Source organism: Dinoponera quadriceps, unplaced genomic scaffold (assembly GCF_001313825.1).
Source record: "Dinoponera quadriceps isolate SergipeBrazil2010 unplaced genomic scaffold, ASM131382v1 scaffold321, whole genome shotgun sequence".
Taxonomy (NCBI): Eukaryota; Metazoa; Arthropoda; class Insecta; order Hymenoptera; family Formicidae; genus Dinoponera; species Dinoponera quadriceps.
This window is the reverse complement of record NW_014554418.1, coordinates 29,009-48,346: the sequence shown is the minus strand read 5'-3', so window position 1 is coordinate 48,346 and position 19,338 is coordinate 29,009.

Sequence of the window (19,338 nt, the reverse complement as noted above, 5' to 3'; positions counted from 1 at the left end):
ACGAAAAAAGTGTTAGTAGTTGTGTGTGCCTGAAAATAATCCGAACTGACAATAGAATACACCAAGAAGATATAACAGGCCGATTGCAAGCCGAAGCAGATCAACGTATCTCTTTCTCTTTCGTTCGTCCATTGGATGTAAAACTCTAACATTGAATAAATAACTTTTAAAAGAAGAAAGAGAAGTTAAGTATTTTATTTGACATTACGTAATAATTTAATAATAATAAGATGGTTATATATATATACGCTTTCTCTGAATCGTAAGTTGCGGTATAGAAATTATGGTAAACAGAAAACAACGTTTATCAAATTTATGGCAGATTCCCTATTATGTGAGATTACTTGCACATTCTACCAACATTCCACCGACGTGCATATTCGTGAAATGTTCCCTTGTTCCAAAATTTGAACTAAAACAAAAAATTAAAAGCTGGAATACGCTAGCGTATCGCTTGCATTTAAACCGGAATATTCTTGTTTTTAGCCTAATTAGTATCACGCTGGTGAAATGTAATATCACATTCTATGGCAGATTGTACGAGGATTTATGCGCGAAATAGAGATAATTCTCAATTTTGGCGAGATTATGTGGCAGTATTCGTACGCGGTCTCGATATTTCGCTCTCTACAAAATTGTTAAATTAATTTTTACACGGGTAGCTAAAAAAGCATGAAGGGTACATAAAATATTAAATAATTTTCTCCAACGTTCCACCATAACACTTGTCCATTCGAAATCTATGTAAGTAAGTATGTAATTATATCGTACATTTCTTCCTTTCGACTTTTATCTCGTCGAAACGTAGCGTTACGAGCCACGAGACACGATATTTATATTTTTACTTTGATCTCATATATCCTCAACACCAACTCAACAGCAACATTGCAGTATCCACGATAAACGCGATTTATCAGAATAAAAATTTCCAATGATAAAAATTCGCATTGCATTTCCTTCGTAAAGGCGCTCGAGCAAATAATAGTTATTTGTCAAATTGTAATTGCACACGTTTAATCGTACGTCCAACTATAAAGCAGGAAGCGATAATATTATCGCTGATATCAGACGTGCTATATATTTCCGCTATTGGTACGCGATAAATGCTGAATCGCATTTTATATCGAAAGCGCGGAAACGACGCCAACCGCGTCACTGAAATTCGCACTTGAGGATGAATATTATGCTTCGATATTGAAATGCTAATTACAAGTTAACGCACATTCAGCAGCGGCAGACTAAATATTATCTTTTTATCATTTCGTACGATTTTGTAATATACATATTTAGCTTATATCAATATACAATTTAACACTTTAAAAGCCAGCATTTTCATATGTATAATAATATTTTATAAATTTTTAATGAAATATAATTGATTTTAATATCGACAAGTTTCGCAAAATGGACCATCTCTTTTATGATGCAACTACGAAAATGTTTGAGAAAACTAGAATGTTTGAGAAAATGTGAAATGTATTCAGAGAAAAATTCATAAAAAATATTTTCAAATTGTCTTACCTTTTTTAACGGTATCGAAATATTTGCATATTTTATTAAAATTGAATTTTATTAAAATTGAAATTTGATAAAAAATTGAATCTTTTCAGAAGTTTCTAAAGAATACGTGCACTTAAAGATTCATATATTCTAAAGTAAGATGGACGATATGTGTAGTATGTTATTTCATTCGAATGTTGTCAGGTGATTATCGGAAAAGAATCGCTGTAGCAGTACGAGTTCCAGATTCGCCAGAATTCAGGATTATTGGAGGAAGGAACGCAAGTATCAAGGAATATCCATTTGCGGTTAGTATTACGTGCGGTTGATCTTTACGGGTGATTTAGCATTTCAAAAATTGCTGCTCCTTCTTTTTCTTTCTATCTCGCCGTAAGTTTTACGGCAAAATGCCGACGTGTTTTTTTCTAACGTGAAGTCAAATATTTCTGCAAAGGTAGTGGTATTATCAACGAGTGGCGGATAAGAACATCGGCACCGCGCGCGCTCGTCAGTTTTAATCAATTTTAATTTACCGCCTGGTAAAACTAATTTAGATTCCGCGATTACCCGTATTCGTCTGCCTCGACTTTTTGTAGAATATACGTGAGGAAGATTCAGGCAAAAGCAATCACGAAATATTATTATAAAAAAAGTGCATAGCATCGACAGGGTCACGGTATGTTTTAAGCTTCGAGCTCCAATTAGCAATAAACTCAGCATAAGATAATTTTATGCAAAAACATTAATTAATTCTTTCTCAAGATAAAAATTGTTAAGATACAAGCTGTTTACATTAGCACATTTTTGCAGCGTACTAAATAGGATGGAAAAGTACAATGCTTAATAATGAAAATACAAATATATTGACTTTAAAAAATAGATTAACAATTAAATTTACTTGAATTAGTAGATCATGTAAGTTGCAGAAACTAATTAAACAAACGGGTATTCCCTATGAAATTTATGTCAATGAAATTTATATTAATGGCAGTAATGAAGAAAGAAGAAAAGAGAAAAATATATGTAGAGAGTATATATATGTGAGAGTAAATTAAAAAGTTTCCGGAATAACAATGAAAACAAAATAAATCTAATTCAAGTTATATTTTCTTTTTCAATATATTATAACCTTCTCGAAGTTCAACACATTTGGTCCAACGTTTCTCCAGCTTCTTGATTTCCTTCCGGAAGTGACTTTCTTTGAAGTCTCCAAAATAACCATTTAAAACATCGATTAGCTCTTCATTTGACCGAAAATTTTTCCACCTAGAAATGTTTTGAGTTTCGGGAGCAGGTGGAAATCTGAGGGAGCCAAATCAGGCGAATACGATGGAAGGATCTCGAACTTCAATTCTGTCACTATTTGCTGAACAATTGCATTTAAATGAGCGGATGCAATGCCGTGGTGAAAAAAACATTTTTTCTTGACCATTTCCCGGCGTTTTTTCTGAATTGAATCGCTGCTTTTAGTTTGTCTGAAAGTGTTGTATAGTATTGGCCAGTAACAGTTTTTCCCTTTTCAAGATAATCAATTAGCAAAATTCCTCTAGCACCCCAAAAACCGATGCTATCACTTTTCCAACTAATTGAATGGTCTTTACCTTCTTCGAAACTGATTTACCGTGTTCAATCCCACTGTTTTGATTGCATTTTTGTTTCTGGTGTTTAGTGGTGAATCCAGGTCTCATCCATGGTCACGAATCGTCTCTTGAAATCCGTTGAAATCTTCTTAAATATTTTCAAACAATTGGCTGAAGTTCGGGCTCGAATGCGTTTTTGCTCCGAATTGAACAAATGCAGCACCCACCTTGCAGAAAATTTTCTTAAACCTAATTTATTATGTAAAAATTATGAACTACTCGTTCATAAGAGATGCCCACGTCTTCCTCAATTTCACGCATTTTTATTTGGCGATCTTCCAAAACCATGTCGTGGATTTTATCCACAATTTCTAATGTAATAGCCGTTTTTGGACGTCCAGAACGTGATTCGTCACTTGTGTACGTACGACCACGCTTGAATTCTAAAAACTATAAACTCACGGTGGGAAATGAAGGTGATGAATCCCCCAAAATAGAATCTAACTTCGATTTGATATCCATTGAGGTTTTCCCCTCTAAATGGAAAAATTTGGTGATTGATCGCTCGAATTTCGTTTTTATCCATAATTGGAACACACAATGTTGCTTGACTTGAATACTTGTCAAAACCAAACAATTTGACAAATCGATTTGACGTTTGTAATCAATTCATCTGGAGGAATTACCAACATAACGTAATAATATTTGGAGAAAGGTAATCCTCTAGCGGCGATTTCGAAAACTTTTCAATCTACTCATGTATATATACAACATGAACCACGCAACGGGATCAGCTTAATTTATTTTGCTGTTAGTGGACACTTGAAAATTTTTTGTTTAGTATAACATGGTGAGCTTTAACACATTTAAGATAATCTTACAGCACCATAACAAATTTTAAAATATCTCAGGGAATTCTTAACCAAAAAAAGCTTTATTATAATGTTCTGAAAGTGTCTTAACAAAGGTAATAAGAATATATAATAAAAAATAGGAGTTTAAGAAATTCAACTTCACATTTAAAAAATTCAACTTGATTTTATTCTGACTTTGACAAGATAATTTTTAATTCGAGTTGATTTTATCCTGGCGATGTCATCCAAAGTTAAACTGATAAGATCAGTAAATAGATCTTTTCAAATCCTACAGCTTTTATTCGAAACACTTTTCTATAAAACATATTTTTCAAGATTTTTTCGGGGTTTCCATACTTTTCCTCATCCTGTATATATATATTATTAAGATGAGTAAAAATTAAAATTAAATACCATTTTTGCAGTTACAGAAAATGAAACGAGTTGTTTAGCATGCATCTCACAATGGAGATATTGATAGTAAAGAGCAAAATGAAACTATAGGGAACAAAGTGAGACTACAGGGATAGAGTAGATATTGGTCGGCGAGTACATAAAATCGTTTACGGAAGACGTTAAAGGTGGACTTTGTGCGGCTGCTTGTATTCCACTCGATCAAATATTTTTGCAGAAATAACGTCGTAGAGTTCAAACTTTCATGGCTATATCCTAAATAACTGATCCACCGGAAGTAAAAGGCACGATCCTACAGTATGTTTTGTTTATTATATGGAACATTGTTTCGGACGTAATGTAATAATCAAGAAATTATTTTTATAGTATATAATATTTAGGTAATCATGCTTGAATATGGAAAGGCATTGATTTTCGACGCTATAAAACTGTGGAAACTTTTCTGGAGATATTATATACGAAGAACATAACTTTTATACGAGCAACATAAATTTTGTAAATATAAAATTAAGAGAAATATAATATATTATATTCATTATATTAGAATATATATTTGGAAATGCTTGAATATATTAACATAGTTCTGAAACTTAATTAGAATCGAAATTCGTAATACGAGAATATTAAGATCATTTTTCAAATTAGAGGTGATCACAGTTTTAAAATTAACTATCGATATCGTGTAAACTTTGCGTGTGCAGACTATAATATGCTCATATATAAAATAGCCTATTATTAAAGTATGTCCTTAAAACAACTGAAATAATTTGAGACACTTATATCTGAAATAATTTGAGACGCTTATATGAGTAAAGATATAACACATAATATACACAAGAAATATACATATGTTGTTATATTATTTCAGAGGTCGCGCGAAATTTCATGTACATACATGCGTTATTGAACGATATGTTTTGCTAGAAATAATCTGCAGAACATTTGAAAAATATCGCGAAGAAAAATAACGTAACGAATTAACTCACAATTATCTCTTTTGCGAAATAATTTGATCACGTTGAGTTCATGATCATCGCATTACTTAGATTTTAATTTTTTATTAATCGTTAGATTACTTCAATAAAGTATCAACAAAGTGAGTTATGTTAACGGTTTTTCTAGCAATTATTTTGTTTGCGGTATAGTTTTCGCGTTGATTTCGTGATTATCACAATGATTGGTTATTAATTTTCTATAGTTTCCTGCGCGAGATGGAATTCCGCTCGGTATAAGTAAACTTCGTGAGAGAAAATATAAGTTACGAATGTAAATAAAAACTTTTTGTTCGTTAAAGCATTGCGCGATTACGTTCTTCAGAAAAAATCGTTGACTTAATCCGAAAATAATCACTTCAGGTTATTTCAGACCATCAGAAAATAAAGCTTACATCGTAGTGGGTTTTTTTACTTATCGGAAACCAATATTTACCTTTCATTTGGATATTTAGAGGCCTAACCTATGAAACAAGAATTGGCTGCCACCCATTTTATTTATATTAGTATAAGTCTGTAAAAATTCGTTGGGATACAAAATGACCTCAGGTGATTGTTCACGTTACAAAATTAATCAAGTATGGTAAGAGTTCATATTATGAATACAAAATATGAATATAAGATAATAATAAATTTGAGTGAGGTTATGTGTGCATATCCAATAAATATTAACTGTACATATCCAAATATTAAGCAGTATTTACATTACATCTGATATTGACCGATAAAAATGTTTACAAAAATAGGCAAAGGTGCAGTTATTAAATATCTATTATTTATATTTATTGTTTATAATTAACGTATACACTTAACACATTAACATTTATTATAAATGAAATTAATATTTCAAACTATATTTTTTATTTAGTGTTAGATATAAAAAAATATATATTCTTAAAAAATTATGACTTTGTTGTTTAAAAATACGTTTTACGTTATATATTTATATAATATAATAAAGATAATATATAAAAATAAATAATTTTTTACAATCAATGAATCAATATTAACTCCGTATGACCGCGATTTAAGCTTATTTTATATTCTTATAAAATAAATGTTATTTAATACATTTCCAATCTTTTTTAATAATTATTTTTTACGAACCTTTAAATACACTATCCCATCCAAAATAGGTAATAAAACAGCATTTTTTTAAAATAGATCTTCGTTTATTCGAAATACTGTCATAATAAGATATTTAATGCACTTATTTATTGTTTCTTAAATATTTTTGGGGTTTTTCCTCATTTTTTTCAAAAAGTAGCAAGTGAATCTATATTTACAATGTCCCTAAATAATAATAAATTATAGAGCAGTTGATAATATGCTATATTTTGTTAATAATAGCCACTTTTAATTGGGGTATAAATGACTTTAGATAATCGTTTACATAAAATAAAGGTGACTATTGCCGGGTTAAATTTGCGTAATTATTATGAAAGTAAACTTTGTAAAGATATTGCGAACTAGTCTTTGCAACAAAATTACGGAGCTGTCTTCACAAGCAGAATAGCGGAGCTGTCTTTGTAGAAGACATTGCGAAATTATCATAAGTGAAAATATCACGTCATTCTCGATTATTTCGTCCGCATATAGCTTCGATAACATTTACAAACGGCGCAATCTGTTTTCGGTTCGGGATTTTTTATGCACAATTCGCGAATTACAGCGAGCGTTTTCTTGAGTCGCGAATATGTTTGCAAAATTTAATCGACGTTTGTTACTTCGTGAGAGACATTTATTGAAGGAACTGACAGAGTCTAATTTCATTTTTCATTAATCGATGTTGTAGAAGACATTCCGAGTTAAATAGAAACTTGTAATTTGTTAATTGGTTGAACGTCGTTGAAACGTGAATATTTATCGCACCGCGAGTGTGGTGAAGTGTTATGAAGTGAACAACTTAACGTAGGTCGTGCGATGAGAACTTCCAGAATGTAGGACAACACAAAAAGATACAGTGATCAGTTTCGTCGGTAGATCTGTTTGGACACGGCTGGACTTGGCTGAACATCGGTATATTTCATCGCAAAATGGAAAGTGTTGAATTTCAACACTCAAGAATTTTATATATGCTTATATAATGCATGTTTATTTATAAATTATTATGTAATGTATGATTATTTTTGTAAATTGTATTGACTTTCAACAAAAAGAATAGAAACATTTTCCTATTGCTGTTAATATTAAATATACTATTTTAGTGGCATATTCTGAAGCTTAACTAGAAAACTAAAAATTTTAATAATCTGTTTTAATCTCTGCAAACGCGGAAAATTTGCATGAAACTTTTGATTAATTATTGCAATATTTACATATTCATATTATTATATTTAATCTTGATTTTATAGTTAAAATCCATATAATAATCTATTAAAATATTATACAATAATTTTTTGTCAGATCCTAAGTAATAAATCATGATCCGTCGCAAAATGGAAAGAAAGAAACAAACTAAAAGCTTCTTTTCTCCTAGATATGCTATTTATAAGCGTTCGTCAAATTTACCTTATTTTTTAAATTGTTACATATATAAGATTAATACATATTGTCAAGTTAATAGCTCTCAACTTTCATAGGATTTTTAACAACTTTTCTTGATAACTTTTTGATAAATAATGAGTGACAACTAGAACTTTTTGAGTGTTATTCAATGTGATAACCTTGACAATATATGTCAAGGACACAGTCGTATCTTGTTGCTCCGTTAAACGCAATATTTGCCCAATAAAAATATCAATGTCTTCATAATAAGTCCGCAACGATGCGAGTGGGCCGACATCTTCGGATAAGACTCGGGAAGATATCGCCGGACACATCTCTCCGTCGGCATCGTCGGATGAAAATGTTTTAATTCCGCGTTTCCTCGGCATGTTGGTGCGACGAACCGATGTGCGACGAACGACCATTCCGGCGATCCCATAAAGCCGCAAACTACATCCAATAACTTCCCTGACAGTCGCCCACGGCCATCTAACCGTCTCGTCCCTTTTGATCGTCACGTAGGCTTGAGGAAATAGCGCCGAGCAGGATAGACGTATCAGCGAGTGCGTTACCAGAAACATAACATTTACGGCAGTAAATAAAACGAAGGAAATAATACGGAAACGACGCGATCGTGTTTCTCTGGTTGGACGATTCCCTCATTACGTCGTAAAATTTCAGTTTTTTCAGTTAAATAAAAACGTGTAAAATTTTCATGCGAATGGATGCATTTAATTATGGAAGCATAAACTTTAATTTAAACCGCGTTATTTAGAATGCTGGGGAGTTCCGCGAATTTAAATGAGGAAGCTCTTTCTCTCTCTCTCTCTCTCTCTCTTTCTCTCTCTTTCTCTCCCGCGCGTGTGTGGCGCGAGAGAAGGATAGGTCGCAAATTTGTGAACATCCTTTATCGCTCTCGATGCGAAAGGTCACTGAGAATGCAATAAATGCGGCGAATCGAACGACGCGACCATCCCGACGCTCTGCAAGCACGTATTCGAACCATCATAAAGATGTGTTGTTTTATTTTCCGGCCACGAAGAACGCTTCGCGACCCGAGGAGGTCGTACCGAGTAATTGTAAGCAACGTAAATATTTCCGCACCGTTGAAACAACAGCTCCCGCGGCGGTACCGAGTTTATGTTTCGTGCGACAGTTTCCTCCGACAGCGTATTATCATCGAATCATCGCGCGGTTCGACGATATCCGCCACTGTAGTTATCGAACGGACATATCACGAACCCAATACCATAAGTTCATGAGACTATCGGAGATCATAAGTTCCGACTCTAATACCTTCACAGGTCCGCGTAAATGTCCGTTCAAATTTCCTCACTCCGTTGCACATTGTATCTCTGATTTTCTCGACTCTCTCAGACCTCAGTATCAATTTATTACGAAAAAAGTTACTATATTTGATACAACACATATATATAGGTGTAAATGTATGTATGTTTTTCTTCGTCTCTCTCTCTCTCTCTCTCTCTCTCTCTCTCTCTTCATTCTTTCTCCCTCTGGAAAATGGAGAAAATAGAAATTTCTTCATACATATATACACGGGCGAACTGCGCCGCACTCTCGTTAAAATTTTAAAGATATCGATTCCTAACACCGTTAGAAATTGAAGTCGGAGTACATTCTCGAGTGGCTGGCGTGGCGCGTTGGAAAACCAGCAGCCGAGAAAGTAACCGTTCGATATCGCGGCATTACGTGCACGATTGCGGAGTAGGAAAACTCCGGCGGCGACGCGATACCGTATTAAAGTAATGGGGGGCGTTATTACGTCATAATAGTACGCGATTATTGGGAGTGGCACCGCGACACCGAGGTACCGCGAGCGCCAAGAAATGGCGATCGGCGAAAATTTATTCTTTGATACTCGCACTCTCAGTAACAACGCAGTTGCGTTTCTTGAATATCACTGCTGAAGATTTATGGTGCACGGAGGAAAGGCAAACAAATTATCGAAATAAATAGAGTAGAGCGTTTGTACTCTTCGCCGATTTAAAAATAGAAGCTGCTTTATTATGGAAGACGCATTTATAGAAGCAGACTAACTCACTTGTTCTAAAATGGAAAGGAAGCATTGTTCTATGTAACCAGGAAGTGTCATATAATTGTTAAATCACAGCGGACGATTCGTGCGTTTTCTATTTCAAGAATTAAACCGTTCATCGAGCGCATTCATTGAGAACCCTGTCAGATTACTGTTCTAAGGTTACCATTACGGTTAGATTTAATTGCATCTAAAATTCAAAATTCCGACGCGTAGGTTTATTTTGTAGGAAATTTGTTCGCGCATACAAAGGTGCAAAAGATATCAGTATTCCGTTACGCGGCATCGCGCGGATCTGTATTGATGATTCTACGCTAGGTTGCCGATTTGCAGGGAAATAACGGCAAATTTGTCCAGTCTCAGTCGTTATTGTTCGCATTACAACGAACACATTTGCTCCACTACGGCTCGTTTGCCGCCGCGTTATAAGCATGAATGTACCTAAACATTACATTTGCGCGCACGGCCGGTATCAATCGCGCGAGCGCAGGCTTTACGGCCTCCATTTCCAGATTTAAATGCGATCTCTAAAATTAACGTTCAAATATGTCTTTCAATTTTGCATACGCAATTTTCAGCGCACATGCCGACCGATTGAGCGCCGTGTGCGCATATATAATCGCGCGCGTTAAATAAAAATTTCCGCGAAGATAAAGCGAATAAATCGTTCCGCATTTTTAAGAGACAATAACTTGCACGATCGCGCTATTTCTACAGAATCTGCAATCCGCCTCGCTAATCGTAAAACAAAAGTTCCGATAATATAAGAACAAAAAGGAGACCGATATCCGGAGAAGATTTGCTTCCCGAAAGGAAACAGGGCGTGTACGCACGACGAAACTAATTGTCTGTTACGCCCGACAGTCAACAATAGGCAACAAGCCACGACGACGCGACAAAAGCGAGGGAAGAAATTCTCTTCGCAAGGCGGGAATAAGCGGCCGGAAGTTCCTCGGTTCGCCGATGAAACCGGGAATATCTCCTTACGCGCGTCGTTTGGAGCCCGCGAGCCAGAGAACTCCGATAACCAGCCGTAGCGAGCACACTTCGATTCTACAAAAGCGTATCGACTTTTTATTCGATGCCGTTTCGCACCTCGTCGCAGCATCGTTTCAACGGCAAAGCTCGACTCTTAACTGGAAACTTGGTTCGCTCGGGAGTCATACGACGCTCGCAAAGACAATCATTAGTGGCTTATCTCCTGCGTCAGACAAAAGAAGGGAAATAACGGTGGAAGATGGAGAGAAGAAGAAGCCGAAAGACAAAAAGAGAGAGAGAGAGAGAGAGAGAGAGGAGAGAGGATTTCCCTTTCAAATGTATATTAAATATTATTAAAAATTGTCCTTAATTGTATTCTCACTCCAACGGAAAAATTCTAACAGTAACATGGTGTGAACAGTTTTTCTCCGCTTGAGTAATGGAAGATGATATACTACCTTCAAAACAATTCACGCACATCAAATATTCAGAGTCTCCCAAAATTTGCGCATGCGGAGTGTATAGGGAGATCTTTTATACCATCAGAAGTAATAATAACTTTTGTAGTAATAACTTTTTGTTTTACCAAAATTGCGTTCGAACAATAAAATCCGAGAAATGAGCAATTGAAAAAATAAAGTTTTTCACTAGCTTTGGGTGAACAAATGAGTAGCAAAATGATCTTCTTCAATCGATTTTAAGAACATCTTACATGAACAAAATTTTAACTTAAGGCTTAGCTTCAAAGATATATTATGTTGAAAATCAAAATCACTGTAAATAATGACTTTCGCCGAGGAAAAGTTATTTCTTCCGATAAGAATTTTCCTGTAATTCTGCAAGCAAGAATTTCGGTACACTCTGTGTATATGAAATGATGAAACATTTATAATATTATATTAACGCATTTCTCCGACGAAAAAATACGGATATTGAGTAAAGTCCATTTCGGGTCCCATCATTTCCCCGCTTCGTAATCCACGTGAGAAGAAAACCCGACGCGACGTCGGCACGCTTATTGCGACAATTTCGTGAGATCCTCGGCGATATTAGCGCTGCTACGACGAGACTAGTCTCGTCGGTGGTTATCCCGACGACTGTGAAACGCATCCCTCGTGCCGGGCGTCGCGCGAGACTACAGCCGCGTGTTTCCCATCTTTTTCAGTACGTTAGGAACTTAATAATATAAAAGGAGCACAAGACGCGAACGAGGTTGCTCGGAGGGGGTGGATGGTGCACATGCACCACCGCACTGGCGTCCGGACTAACATCGTTTTCCGTTTCTCGTAGAAATAAAAGCATACGAGTCCTCCTGCCGCCGAGGCTGCACCGCTGCACTCAAGATTGCATCAGTATTTTCCCCGGAGCGGCGACCGAGGGACCGAGGACTCTGTAATTATTGTTTGTCTACCGAATGTGCGCGGAATGGATTCGGCGCGCTTGCCGCATTGTAACCTCCTTACCGCGAGATAAACCGGGTTTCGCCTGACGAGAAGAAGATAAAAAGAAACGTCGAGAGAAAGAGAAGGAGGGTATTGTAGTGGCGGCTTTGATTTTGCTTTCCTTCGAGTCGCCTTGTTTATCGCGAGGGGCAGCGTCTGATGGCAGCGGATGCGCATTGTTGCACCATGAGATGGCACGGCATGACGGGAGCACTCCGCTAGAGTTCGGGCGTTCCTTAGAGCTTCCGTTCAAATCGGTCCGTTAAAATTCTCATGGCTCTGAAAGCGCATGAACTTTCGGAAGAATTCCCAACTCGAGTGTCGGCATTTGAACATTTATTAGGAATGTTTCTCGCGTTCTCTTTCTTCCCCCTTATTTTCGTTCTTCCTTGCACGTCCACGTCGAAATGCAGATTCGTACATTCCAGACTCGTATGCCAGTGTACACTTGTTGCGAGGGATAGATCATTGTCACGAGTCACAGGAGTTCTTAAGATGTGACACATTTGCTAGGACTCACCACGCGGGTATAAAGACGAAGAACGGAGACGTAGCGAATTACCAGGCGCAATGGTGACGCTACCGCTTCTTTACCGTATGACCGTTTCTCTTACTTTAAGTCATTTACAAGCTGGCATTCCGAGCCGCCTTCCATCCGCGAGGTAACGAAAATTTAACGGGCATTATCAAGCGACGTCGAGCCCGTCCGAAAGCCTTGGCGCACGGCGACGACTCCTCCTCTCATGAGGAGACAAAACGAAAAGAAAAATAGGCATAAAACGAACGACGTAACAAAGTCCTAATTTGCAACTCTATCCCAGTCAGAATATTCGTCAGGAATTCGTGTACGGGAATTTAACGAGTGACGAATGCCGAGCATCAGTCAAGATTATGACCGCTTTGGCTCCCTTGAAATTTCCTCTGTATTCCGGCGCAGAGCCCACCATTTTTAAAGCTCTTCCGTTGAGTAGCTTTTATAACCTTCGACGATGAACTCGACCTCGCAAAGGATCGCGTGGCTCTTCCACTCCGATCGCCTCGAATTGCGATTCCGCCGCGTGCCATGGATGCGGTTAATAATAAAAGCGCCGGGGCACTACAGTAAAAACGTGTACGCGGCATATTTGACGCGTGCAATATCATGAAGCATATCTCTCTCGCAGGTGCGCCTTCGATGAAATTCATGTTTGGGGAGTAAAGCATTCTTTAGTTTTTATAATTATTACGTGTACAAAAGTTCGTTTGTCTCGCACCACGCGCCGTGTTATTAATTCTCACAGCGCGAGGGAACAATTAATATGCAAAGAAGTTTGCAGTTTTTCATACTAATCGATCTCGAACGACACATTGTGCTTTTAGTACTCTCCGTTAGTCGCAGGTGTATCTAATAGATACATTCAGGCTATAACGTATCGCTGTTATTACGTGGTCTCAAGGGAGAAGGCCTTGTCAATGGTTTTTCTTTGTTCTCTTTGTTCTTCACTGTTTTTTATGTGTATTATATATTTTAGCTGGCCTGATTTATTAGTCGAGTGTTGAATTGGAAGAAAAATTGTTTCAACAAGCGGAGGAGAATAAAGGGAAAATTAGTGTATCTCTGAGGATGCTTTGCGATTATTCATGGATGAAAAATGGGTTGCGACTAACGGGAAAGGTTAAGTAATATCCATGGTGAAGTACGGCTTTAAAGAAACACCCGGATATTGTGACGATCGACGTTTTCGAAAATCGTTATGTCTGAACGGGCTTTAACGCGAAACGTAAAAATCTCTCCCGCGGAGAACAGGGAGAGGAGGGGGGGAGCAGTCCGCTACTGCCAGTGTCAACATTAATGCGAGAGAGAGGATTCGATGCAATATGTATCCCGATACATAAATCATAAGCACGGTATTATATAAAACTACGAGAAGCATATGCCGCGCGCTGGGAAACCCGCGCGCGTGAGCGTTCCCTCGTGCGACGCGCTCAATCGGCGGATCCGTCCGGGGCGAGTCGAATTCTGACGCTTTATGAAAATCGCGGAACGGTATTTTCTATCTGACGACCTTGCGCTTAATGCTGCCGACATCGATTTGTGATATGGCCCGTGTCCGGCAAACCGGTTGGCTGGCTAGCTAGCTAGGCTAGCTGGATGGCTGGCTGGCTGGTTGATTGGCTGGCAGGCAGACAGGCAGGCAGGCTCACTGGCTGACGCGTATCCCTAAAAGTTCTATTTCTCATTTTTACCTGACGGCAGTACGATGCGTATCGATCTCGAAACTATACGTGCGAGATCGAGCGCTTTACCTAAAATACACCGTTACTACGCCTCGGGACCGTTTTAAAGATTAATCGCTCGTCGCTTGAATCATTTGTTCGGCAAAATCATACATCATCGTTGTCATTGTCAGCTTCGGGTCTTTCGATTTGCAACGGTGTTGACCGAAGTTCAGAGCAGAAATAGGTGATCGCTCGAGGCGCCAAAAAAATCAGAGACTCGGAATACGCCCGAGTTGAAGAAAAAAAAAAAAGAGAGAGAAAATAGTGATCTTACTTGATGTATCCTTGATGTTTTGAGAGAGAGAGAGACTGCCGTTTATCGAAAGGAAGCTGTGTACAGGAAACGTAGATATCCTCCACAGGCGGTACCGCTTTTGTCCGAAAAATGGCGCTTTTCTTTCCTTTTTTTACTGGAAACCCAAAGAAAGAACTGTCATTTAATAAAGCCATTTAGTGCTCGCGGAAACTTTCCCCGATCTTCTCCGCGGAACATTAAAATGATTTATTTGATACGTTATTAAGAAGATTCGAATTTTTTCATTAAAGTTCAATAAGTTCCGTTCGTACAACTACTGGAAGCAGAATTGCGTGTATATCCGGGTTAAAGACGAGCTTTGTCGGAAAAATTCATAATCTCGCGTCCGCCCGCAAGTCGACTGGCGCGCGATCAGCTTAATGCGGCACACACTCGCGCAAGTAAGTCCCGACCCGAGCGAACCCATCTCCATCCCAGGAGCGTGCAAATAATCCCAACAGACCTTTGCGTGTCTTTTCGTCCCCTTTGCCCCTTACTCGGCCGATCTTCCTTATCGACCCTCGCGCAAAATCCCGGTCGTTTCGTAGCGCCTGTCGCGCGTGACGCGGTCATGGAACTGGGATTCCATTTCGTCCTGTCGCTCTTTTCCTGACGCTGCTTCGGAAATATGACGCCTACGACGACTCGTCCGTACGAATGTAAAGTATCGACCGTGCGGAGTCGAGCCGTGATAAAAGAGTTCCATTAGTCCGGACACACGAGGGGCCACGTGCTTCTTGTCCAACGATCGGCAGTCGACCACATCGCATATTGTGTTTTGAAGGGACGTTTAAACAAAATAACGAAGCTGCGCAGTGACAACGGAAGGTTCGAGATCGACACACGCGAAAGACTCACATTTCAGCGTTCACCGCAGTGATAAATAGCCGTTGCGATACGCATGTCGCGCACTCGAACTATTATGGCGTGAAGCGATATTTACGTGAGAGAGAGAGAGAGAGAGAGAGAAAGAGAGAGGTACGTGCGCGAAAATAGCCTATGAAAAGAGCACAGCGAAGCGGGGCATACGACCGACAGTTGTACGCACTTTTTCAAAATGCGCCATTATCCAAAAGAGACGCGAAATGCACGTTGCGAAAAACAATTCGGCGTGAGCGCCACACCACTCGATGGCGCTTGACTAGCGGGGAACAACTTTCAGCATGCATTCGAAAAGTCAAAGGTTATCGATAACAAATTTCGAGGCTGTTTGTCAAATGTACGGCATGTTGAAGACGGTTAAGAAAAGTTCAATATCCAAGCCGGTTATAAAACATTTATGGCAAAGCCGCGCAGCAACTGCACGAGCTGAAGGGTAAAGGCGAGAAAGATGTTTTATCGGTCGCTTTGTAAAACATCGAAAAATGCGAGAATCGGGAAGTGTGTCACCTGTACGCGAAGGAGTTTACATCGAGGGAAAATAGTAAGTTTACGGGGCGCGCCAACGCGGGTGAAAAGTTTCCGGGGGAAACAATGACGGGATAAAACACCGTAACGTATGTAGCCAGCGTTACACACAGGGACCTCCGGCAGCCATCCTTCGCCGTCCTCTATGAACATTTTCCGCCAGCTTTATTATACGTGCTGTACAATATCCCCGACGTGATAAAAAAAACAGGGCGGGAAAACGTAGGGAAAATTTGATAAGAACACGCATGAATAAAACGACAAAATGCTGTTTATCTCGCGCCAGGCGTTCGCCGAACGTTCGCGCGCGCGTCCTTGCGTTAAATTTGCACGGTGCTCGCCGTGAGTGAAAAATCGCTGGGGGACCTCTTAAATTCGATTAAAGGCTGTTTTTGATTTGCCGCCATTCCCGGCGGGATGGATTTAGATGCGATCTCGATTCTCAACGTTTTATTCCGCCGCGGTTTTTCACATACGGAACAAAGTGAGAGAGAGCGCGCGAGACGCGGCACATATTGCTGGCGCATCGCTACGAACGACAAACGTCTATTAACGTTTTTTTCTGTCCAATGGAAACGTGCGAATCGATATATCCGAGAATTGATTAGACGCGTGCGCTCCACACATGTGCGCAAATGAAATCTTCTTCCTTTTTTTCAATATTCCATGTATGACAACGATCGGACGGAAGACTGAAAAAAAGGGAAAAACGGAGCGAATGCGTTGTGCTCGATATCTCACGAATTTCGCGAATAATTTGGAAAACGCGTCGTCGAATTTCGCATGCGTGCTTCACCACTACCACCGCCATCATCGCGCGTGGCGATGCAGCATTTGTATGCAGAAAAAGACACACGCAAGGTTTAGCTGCGTTCGGCGTATGCATCGTGTAATGACTTCAAACAGTTGTGTCTCGTTCTCATCTTGACTGGGAAATTTTCTACCGTCTTGCTCGTACACATCGTACAAGTTCCGGGACGAGGGTGGCTTGTTGGAGCCAGGCTGCTGGAGCGCGGAAAATTCGATGAGAATATACATAAATAAAGCAGACAGAATTTCCTCCAAGAATACCGGCCTCATCGAGAGAGTTTAATACTTTATTTCGAATCAAGAGCGATCGGCGCTTACGTTGTATATCTTCATATTACTCTTTTTATTATTCTTTCAACAGAAAGAGAAAACTGAAAAGTAATATCGCTGGTTTTTAATTCGAAATATCACGTATCATGCATCACGAGTCGATGATCGATTGTTCGACGGGGAAATGATTGGACACGGTATTTCGAAAATACACGTCGCAGATCGATAGTTTTACCTTTTCAACGTGAGCCACTCGGCAATTTCTTTTTTCTGATTTTCTCAACTGCTAAACAGGAAATTGTTAGCAGTTGTGATTTCTCTACTTACATTGTATTTACAACGATGCCCTATTTCTCAAACTCTCTCACGTAAACGGGACGTCTTCGGCGGAACGATGTTCGTATATACTGAAAGAGCGTAAACATGTCATATAGTAAGCGATTTAATTTAAGTAAACCGAGTCGATCGCAATAACGAGAGGCAAACACGTGGACGAGAACGTCCGAGAACGGTTGTGCTGTGATATCTGTCGCATTGAACGGTTTACTTGGGACGACGGTCGTAACGTGATGCAAGTGAAAGGGTCGCATCGCGAGAAATGTGATAGCTGCCGTTACATACCGCCCGTTATTTCGCGGTGATTTACGTTTCAGCGGCGATAACGCACGGACGACACACGGCGCATTTGGACGCTTATATGTTCGCTTGTATGCGCGCGAAATTATTACGATAGATATCTACCAGCAACGTGCATTCCACACTTCAATGATTACAGCGCGCGCTTTCGAAGCAATACCAATGCCTGGATTATAATGCCTTCGGTTCTAATGTCGTAAAAAGAACGAGGACAACAAACGGGGCTGAATTCCTCGTTCGCTGCGAAGCGCGACGTGAAACACGTTTCTCTCGATGGCGATACAGTTAATCATCCCCATCCCCATCCCCTCCAATCTGGTAGCTAAACCGCGCGATTTCTTGATCCCATTTGCCTAAATCAATTAATCGGATGCTTTTGGAAATTTCCCCCGCAGCGAAACGTCGTCGTTTTTCGTCTCTCATTTTCCGCCTGACGGCCGACCAAGTTGCAAAGTACAGCGTCGTCTTCATTGTAACGCGATTATGCGGAACTTACAACTCGGCTTTGTCCCCGCGACAAATGTAATAGCCGGGACTTGAAGACGTGACTTCGTTAAATTAGACGCTTGAATATCGATCCGTTCGCGGAACGGGAGCACAGCTAAATGCATCAAAGGCGTTCGGGGGGATGCAATTGAAGATGCAAATGAAGATCCATTCCAAGAAATGAGCATATTTCGAGAAATAAGCCGCGTTGTTGTCGACCGAGTCCTGTCGACATTCGGTCGAACGAACGATTAATCTTCTCCTTCAGTCGAAGCAGTCTAGTCGGCCAACAGAATTTTTTAATTATCACTCGTTGCGGAAAGGTGGAAAATAAGAGAAGAGAAAAAAGAATAAAAAAGAAAGGGAGAGAGGGAGAACGTCGTACGGTCGTTCGGGGTGGAGAATGCGCCGACGACGACGTCGTCGTTGTGCTCGCGGCATTTTTCCCTGGGAAAGAGAGCGGCACCGGCGGATAAAACCCGAGCGCGCAAAAATATTCGCCCAAGGACGCCCGCGGTGTAGGATGTCAAAGGGTCTCGATTTTCATCGGCAGCAATCAAAAGGTCCAGTCTACGGCGACTACAGTGAGCGTCGGGGTGCTGGCACGGGATAAGCGAAACACGACAGCGGCCAGAGAGAGAGAGAGAGAGGGCGACTAACGTAGGTAACTACAGAATTCCTGGCTGCCCCGGCTGTCGCGCTACGGAATTCCGGCCCTTCCCCGCAAGCTAGAGAGCCCTGTCGGCGGGTAAACTTTTAATACGGAATTCCTCACGCGACGACGCCGCTCGCGCCCGATGGCCGTGAATGAGATTCTTGCGCGACGCAAATGGACACGGGATTAACCCCCCCCCCTCCCGTACCGCGCGCTC